General features: G+C 46.2%; 1 pseudogene; it reads left to right on the top strand.

Annotated features, from left to right (window-relative positions):
• Positions 1–7,707: 7,707 nt before the first annotated feature.
• LOC100663955 (actin-related protein 2/3 complex subunit 3-like) lies at positions 7,708–8,242 on the top strand (annotated as a pseudogene).
• Positions 8,243–8,821: the final 579 nt, after the last annotated feature.

The following is an 8,821-nucleotide window of genomic DNA, read 5'->3' as shown; positions in this document are numbered from 1 at the left end:
CGCATGTTCAAATTTGTGTGTTTATGAAGCAAAGCATGTGAGTACATGAGAGAATGTATACGTGCTTTTGTGTGTTTATATGAAAGAGCTTGTGGTGCATGTAACTATATATCACATGTGCATGTGTGTGCAAGTGTGTATAAGTGCGTGTGACAATGTGTGTGTAAGTGTTGTGTCTGTGTGTTTTATGTATATATGCATTTTATGCACACTTATGCATATCTCTTCATCACCCATCTGTCAGTGTGTCATACTGTGATGGCTTGCATGTTGCTATGATGCTGGAAGCTATGCCACCGGTATTTCAAATACCAGCAGGTCCACCCATGGTGGACAGGTTTCAGCAGAGTTTCCGGATTAAGACAGACTACGAAGAAAGACCTGGAGATCTACTTCTGAAAAGCAGCCAATGAAAACTTATGGCTCACAACAGAACACTGACTCATTTGCTTTGGACACATCATCAGGAGAGCTTAACCGTCTGAGGAGGACATCATGTTTGGTGGAGTAGAGGGCCAACAAAGGTGTGGGGACCCTTGGTGAGATGGACTGGCATAATGGCAGCAACGATGGACTCAGATATGCTAGCGATTGTAAGGATGATGCAACATTTCGCTCTGTTGTACGTAAGGTCGCTATGAGCTGGAGCCGGCTCGATGGCAGCTAACGACAACAATAATACGTGCCCACGCGGATACGTTATGCATGCATGGACGTGTGTGCATGTATATGCATGACTGCGTGGGCAAATGCCCACCTGTTTGGGTACCTGAGGGTGAGGGTGCATTGACTGTATGCACGCATCTTACTGTGGCTGTAAGGCCTGAAAAACTCTGGGCCCCTGCCTGCCCTCCAGCTCCCCTTCTCCTCCCCTTTTCCCCTCCCACCTCCATGCTGGAACCTCACTGGCCTCCTTTCTCCTTCCTGAGGAAGCCAAGCATTATCCTCCTCAGGGCATTGGCACCTGCTATTCCCTTTCAGGAGATTCCTCTTCTACTTCTCCATACCTAGTTCTTTCCCATCATTTGGTTCTCAAATGTGCCCCCTCAGAGATACTTCCCTGGCCCCCCTATAGGTGTCCCTATGTGTGTTCCTTTGTCGTAGTTATAACGATGCCTGAGATTTTTCATTTCTGTTCTTCCTTTGCTGCTTTTCTCCTCACAGGCCCCCTCTCCATCTCTTGGGGGCTGACCTACTCTCCGAGGCATCTAAAATGTCCAGTGACTGTCCGGCACATAACAGGTGCTTATCCCTTCAGAGAAGAGGCATTCCTTCTGTTGAGGAACTCCACACAAGCTGTGGGACCTTCTCCTCTGGGGGCCTCAGTTTCCCCATCTGTAAAGTGGCAATACTTTCCCTATTTACTCCACAGGATCAGAGGAAATAATCGAAGTAAAAACATCTTGGGAAGCAAGCTGCCATGTATATGCAACGTCTTTTCATTGATTGAGGGCGGTTATTACCCAGAAAGAGATGTGCAGATAGGCGCAGCAGAGATAAGGCAAAGAATTCCACATGGAGATTTCCAGAATGGTTTTCCATGTGTCATTAAGTCCATTTTAGAGACATTTGCACACCCAGAGGCCTCCCCAAGCCTCCATCACCCAGAAAGCCCCACTTCCTGCCTGGGTGCCTATTTTCTGGAAGGTTCCCTAGTCTCTTCCTTTCTCTGAGTACGTCCATTTGGATAGGCTGAGGAGTGCATGCAAATGTATTTCCCCACAAAGAAAAAAAAGGCATATAAAGAGCAAGGCCATGCTACCCAGTGAGGACGGTTTGTTCCACGTGGTTGCCGTGGGAACCTGGAGCCAGGTACCTGGGCAGCTTGAACTCCATGATCATTCAGCAGCACTGGACTATGATGCGGGAGCTGACTTCTTGTCCTCACCCCACCCCACAACTGCTGAGCTGTGGGTCCTTATGCCATCATCATCTCATCCTTGGCTTCTGTTTCCTCATACGTGGTATTAAGGACTCTGAAAGATGACAGGGGATCTCTCCAGTCCCTTCCTGCTTTGTACATATAAGATTCTAAGTCACATCTTTGGCCTCAGTTTTTCTGTCTGTTAAGTGGGGGTTGCCTCCTGTAAATGGTTGGAGGGAAGGGGTAGGGAATGACAGCTTCAGCGAGGTGTAAGTTCCAAGTCTTCTGAATCCCAAAATGGTATCTCCTCGTTCTTAAGACAAAGCCTCATGATATTAATGGTAATAGGGCAAATTTCATTCTTTCATGCATTTACTCAACTAACCTGCCATGAGCATCATGTGCCAAGCATAATAGAAGGAGCTGAGGGTTTGGAGGTGACAAAGAGTTTCCGCTTCCAAAAAGCTCATGGTCTCACGCAGGAGACAGACCAAGAGAGAGCGGTCTCAGTGCAGACAGGGACAGCGTCAGTGCTGAGCGAGTCAGAGCACCTTCGGGGCCATCTTTAGGTCTAGGGAGAGAAGGCAACCGTCTTCCTGCCACCCACTGCCATCCTGTGTCTGAACATCTTAAGGGCCTGGTAGAGACCTTTGGGATGAGCCCAATACTAGTGCTAATACGTGAATCATGAAGTTCATGCTGGAAAAGCCCCCTGCTTTCAAGTGAGAGGACACGAAGACCAGGTAGGAGAAGACCTACCCGAGATCACACAGCCCAGGGCTCCTGACCCATGGGCCATAGCTGCTCCCTATGGATTCTGAGCAATTCCTCATTCCCAGTCCCACGCTCCTGATTCTATGAGCTGAAATCTAAGCAAAAGAGAAGTTGGGGGAAGTGTACTTTGTCCCAAGTCATAATTCTCTCCATCCACTGGGTTCAGGCCTGCATGTGCCCTCAAGAACCAATAGGCCTGTCCCCCACAGATGATTGTCCCCTAGTCCAAAACTATTCCTCCTACCATTCACCTCCCATTAACCAAAATCCCCTTCTCTAGGTGCCTGGGTTCTGGGCAGCTGTCAGGGAGGAAAGCCTTCTGATTCATTCACACTATGGTGTAAATGATTACACAATCCTCTCCAAGGCTCCTGGGTCCTGGACAGCTATCAGGGAGGAAAATCTTCAGATTAATATATACCGTAATGTAAACATGGAGCCCTGGTGGTGTAGTGGTTAAAAGCTTGGCTGCTAACCAAAAGGTTGGCAGTTCGAATCCAACACCCATTCCTTGGAAACCCCATGGAGCAGTTCTACTCTGTTCTACAGGGTGGCTATGAGTCAGAATCGACTGGACAGCAATGGGTATATAATGTAAATGACTGAAAAGTCTCCTCCTGAGGTTCCTGGCCCTGGGCAGCTGTCAGGGAGAAAACCCTTCTGATTAATTCACAGTCATATGTGATTGACTGAACACTGCTCTCTCCTACTGTATCGTCAAAGAGAGGGCCTGGCAGTACAATACTTTCACAATTCCTTACGTCTATTTGACAATTGTTATTTTAGAAGTTTTGTTACTTAGTCACTTAGGAGCTTTGACCATATTAAAGTAATTTAACCTCTCTGAGCTTCAGTGACCTCCTTGGGAAAATAAGAGTACTAATTAGACTCCATAATATCAGATGAGATTAATTGAGCACACAGTATAGTCTCTGCCTGATAATTGTGCTTAATGAATGTTAGTTCCTTTCAAAAGATGGACTTTACTACCCGTACAGATTTCGGAACTTGTTCAAGAATGCTGCCTAGTGAGAGTCAGGCAGGACCAGAAGCTGAGCAGCTTCTGGTGGAGTTACAATGGCCTTCCTGGCAGAACCACAGTGCCTGGCCTTTCCACATGCCCTATGCCTAAGGTGGGTGTTTGGTGCTGGAAATAATGGGCAGTGTGAAAAGGCAGTGGGCAAGACGTTTGGGGACTATCAGAGATTTCTAGCCCCCTTGAATCATACCAGGAGGTGGCCACATGAGCCTCATCCCAGGAAATCACTGCTCTGGGAGTTTTAGCAAGTAGCAGTCCCCCTCCCCCAACCCCACCATCACTGTTGCCAGACCAGGGAGTCAGGGAGGCCAGAGGGAGACTGGGTGTGGGCCAGCGCAGCGCACGGAGAGGTGTGGAACTGTTGGTGCGCCAGGTCAGTTTGGCAGCTCTCTTGGCATTCCCCTTTCCCATGGAGCTATGGGGGCCAGGCTTCTTGGCAGACATGAGATAAGAAGACAGAAAAAAAACTGCTTTTTCTACCCTGCGGGAATCTATGCTCATGGCAGGACACCTAGAAAACCCAAGGGAGAGGTAGGGGGAAACTTCTAGAGGACCCACACCAGAGGTGGGCAGAGACCCCATAACCACTTACGATGCCCACAGGAGAGGATGTGGCAGCTCCATCACCCCTGGAAACCCAAGGCATGGGTAAAGACAGTGAGAGGCTGCCTTTGAGGAACTTGGTGCTAAGGCCCTGAATCCCTCTGGAGAGGTAGGCTATGGGATGCAGAGACAACACTTTGCTCAACCCAGACATTCCAGCAAGGAACACTCTGGCAGGTAACTGCTGTGTAAGGAGACACCAAACCTCCCCCTCCTGACAAGCTTACACAAATGCTACACTCCACACTGTTTAGCAAGCCATTCTGGACTAAGCCTCAGATTAAGAAACATACTTCACATTGTGATCCAATACACACACATACACACATATACGTGTGTGGAGTCCCTGGGTGGTGCAAACAACACACTTGGCTGTTGAACAAAAGGCTTCAGGTTCCAGTCCACTCAGAGGTACCTCAGAAGAAGGGCCTGGTGATCTACTTCCAAAAAATCAGCCTTCGGACACCCTATGAAGCACAGTTCTACTCTGACACACACGGGGTCGCCAGGAGTTGGAATCAACTTGATATCACGGGTTGTGTGTGTGTATATGCACAGACATAACTAAACAAAAGATTGCTGAAACAATGCTTAACCTTACCAAGCATGATGTACCCTGGTGTTTTCTACTGTTTGCTTCTATTCCTGTCCTCCTCCTCCCTTCCTGATGGCCTACGAAATTGACTTCACAGTCCACTAATAGGTCACAACCTGCAGTTGGATGGAGAAAACAGGTGCAGCCAGGATAGAATCGCGTGCCATCTGATGCATTGCAGACTATGTGAGCCTCAGACTCCAGAGAAAGGAGAGGTTAGAAAGGGCTGGAGTAACCCAGGAAGGCTTCCCGCAGAGGGCAGCATGGGAACTAGACCCAGCCTGGCTCTGCTCAGTTTAACAGACCTTCATAGGTCACTACCATGTGCCAGCTGGGTACCAACATGATCCATTTGAATAGGAGCAGGAAGGAAACAAGCATCTGACCCTGCAGGACAAGGAAAGGTATGGTGCTGGGAATGCAGGGGTGTCTATGGAGGTAATGGGAGACCAGCTTGTCTGAGTGGAAGGTGAGCTGGAGGGCCACTTTCATCTAGCAATTGCACCTCTCATTTGCCAAGATAGATGGCATTTTTTAATAGACTTTATTTTATAGAATAGCTTTTGATTGACAGAAAAATTGCATAGGAAGTACAGAGTTCCCATGTACTTCCTCTGCCGTCATACTGTTTCTTCTGTTATTGACGTTTTGCATTAGCCTGGTATATTTGTTATAACTGACAAACCAATATTGACACATTAGCATTCACTAAAGTCCATGGTTTACATTAAGAACCATGGCATTTTAAACATTTGCAGGTAACACCATTTCATCCACCACTCACAGCAAAATGGTTAAGGGGGAGAGATTTTCTTGTTACCTCCACTGCATAGCAAAGTAAAGTGGGGCTGAGGGAACTCGGTGACTTGGCCAAAGGCACACGTCTGATGTGTGGCAAAGCCAGGCCTGGAGATTAGATGTTCTGGCTCTAGTGTGTACTTTTCCGGACTTGAGATCTAGACTGCCTAGATTCTAATCCTACCTTCCCCGTGACAAGCTGGTGCTCTTGGCAAGTTATTTAGCCTCCCTGAGCCTCAGTCTTCTCAGTTGTAAAGTACACATAATAACAGAAGTCCCTGGGTGGCACAAATGTTTAAGTGTTCAACTACTAGCCAAAGACTGGCAGTTCAAACCCACCCAGAGGCACCTCAGAAGACAGACCTGGCAATCTGCTTCCAAAACGTCACAGACTTGAAAACTCTATGAAGTAGTTCTATTCTACACACATGGCTCCCCAAAATTCATGTCCTCGCCACATGCAAAACACATTCATCCCATACATCATCCCAAAAGTCTTAAATCAACTCCAAGTTCAAAACCTCATCTGTTAAATTATCTAAATCAAATATGGGTGAGACTTTAGATGTATTACATCCTGGGGCAAAATTTCCCTTCATCTGTGAACCTCTGAAATCTAGACTACAATCGTCTGCTTCCAGAGATGTTCCACAATGGTGGAACAGGCACAAAGCAGACCTTTCTATTACAAATGGGAGAAATTGGAGGGAAAGAATGTATAACAGACACCAAGCAAATCCAAACCCCAGCAGAAAAATTAACATTATTTCTCAAGGCTAGAAAATAATCCTTTCTTCTCTGAGACCATCTAGGCAACGGCCCCACCCTCCAGGCTCTGGGTATTGGCCACACTCTCTGAATTCTGGGCAGAGGCCCCTCAGCCCTGGGCTTCAGCTCTGCCTTCCAGGTCTGCTGGGACAGCAATTCAGCTTGATTAGCTTTGGGTGGCCCTATTAACCTAGTCCATCTGAGTGGCAACCCCACTCCCTCGGCCCTGGCAGGCCCTGTTCTTCTGTCCCTTAGGCATGGCAACCCAGTCCCCTCAGCTTTGGGCTGCAGCCCCATCCCCTGGCACACCTTAATGGCAGCCCTAGACTCCAGAACCAAGTTGGCAAAGATCCAACTCTTTGAAACCTAGGAGGCTGTGGCCCCACCCTTTGAGATTCAGAAGACCATGTCCTCACGCTTTGAAACCGAAAAGACCCTGCTTCCTATACTCCTTACAATAATTTTGCTGATTCCTGAGCTGCTCCGGGAAGGGTCCTTTTCTTTTCTTGGAGGACAACAGATGTAGCTCCTGTGGCCTGTTTCTGCCTGTAGAATTCCAAGAGGAAGACAGTGTTTTTTCCTTCCGTTCTTTCTCTGTCCCCTTCAGTCTAAGCTGATGGAGTTTCTGCTGCGGTAGTTGGCTACAACCATCAGTCACAGGCTTAATTTCTTTAACAAAAAATTGTGTAACCACGTCCTTGGCGAAAATTCTGGGACATGTGTCCTTAGTTTGTACAATAGAATTTTCCAAATCTTTAAGTTTTGTTTTCATTTTGCACAGAGCATCTTTAAGCCCATCTCTTTCCTCTCAAATTTTACTATAAGCGGCAAGGAGAAACCGTGAGGGCCCTTTAAGATCTTGCTCAGAAATCCCATCAGGCAGATATCCAAGTTCACCATTTACAGGTTCTACCTTCCACCAAACATTTGAACATAATTCAGGCAAGTTCTTTGCCACTGCATAAAAAGCATTGCCCTTCCTCCATTGTCCAATTACAGGCTCATCATTTTCTTCTAAAGCCTTACCAGAAGCACATTTAACATCCACATTTCTAGCAACAAACAGTTCCTGAAGCTATATGTATTCTCTAAGATGACAGAGACTTTCTCTATAGCTCTCCTCACTTCCTACTGAGCCCTCACCAGAATTGTCTTTACATCCATAATTCTACCAACAGTCTCTTCAAGACAATCTAGGCTTTTACAACTAGGCACTTTAAAACTCTACCAGACTCTTCAGTTGGGTCCAAACCTGGCACTGCCAAGATGCTGGCCTATCACTTTTCTGTCATGGACCCCGACACCAAACTCATTGGAAACATGGCACTGCTATTTATCAGAAGTCAGTTCAAAGGACCCACTTCTCCAGAGACAAAAGATACAGGTATTGTGAATGAGGCCATCTATTACTTCGAGGTCAATGTCTTCTTCAAAAACTATGAAATTATGAATAAATTGGATAGGACCTTGATATATAAAACTCTCCACATTTATGTATGCCTGAAGAAACTCCGAAAGTGCAATTCCAAAAGCCAAGGCAAGAAAGAAATGTAAACACTGAGAATCACTAATATACCCATTCCAGAAGAGCCTGGTTTTCTGCTTAATGCCATTTGTGCCAAACCTGCAATCAAACAGGAAGATGAAGTGATGAGGGCCCCTTTACAGCAGCTAAGGCAAGAGACGGGATTGAGACTTTGTGAGAAAGTTTTTGATCCTCAGAATGGCAAACCTAGCAAGTGGTGGACTTGCTTTATAAAGAGAGTTCATGAACAAGAGTCTTTCAAGACCTGGACAGTAAAGGGAACCTGGGCAGACACTTTCTCGACAGCTGCTGCAGCATTTTACAGCAAGATGTACACAGTTCTTTGCCTTTATTTCATGAAGTTTTATAAGGAAGAGAGAAGAGAGCATGTCTTTACTTGAAAAGCTCTTTATCAAGAGTTTGGAGAGGTTATGGAAGGGTGATTTGAATTTTTTTTTTTTTTTGCAGTATTAAGCTGGTGCTTAATAATAAGTGATGAGAAAGACATTTCTAACATTCTATGTAAAAAAAAAAAAAAAACTCTTCCAGCCTCTACTCATTATTCAATTCCAAAACTGCTTCCACATTTTAGGTATCTGTTAGAACAGCACCCCACTCCTGGTATCAAATTCTTCCTTGGTTATCTAGTGCTGCCATAACAGAAATACTACAAATGGTATTTGCTTTACCAAACAGAAATTTATTTTCTCACAGTTTAGGAGGCCAGAAGTCTGAATTCATGGTGCCAGCTCTAGGGGAAGTCTTTGTCTGCTCTGGAGGAAGGTCCTTGTCTCTTCTGAGCTCCTGCTTCTGAGAGATCTCTATATGGCTTGACATCTCTCTTCCTCCATCTCT

This window comes from Loxodonta africana, chromosome 11 (genome assembly GCF_030014295.1).
Source record: "Loxodonta africana isolate mLoxAfr1 chromosome 11, mLoxAfr1.hap2, whole genome shotgun sequence".
NCBI classification, from domain to species: Eukaryota; Metazoa; Chordata; class Mammalia; order Proboscidea; family Elephantidae; genus Loxodonta; species Loxodonta africana.
Note: the sequence above shows the minus strand (reverse complement) of the source record. Positions and strands in the feature narration are given on the sequence as shown.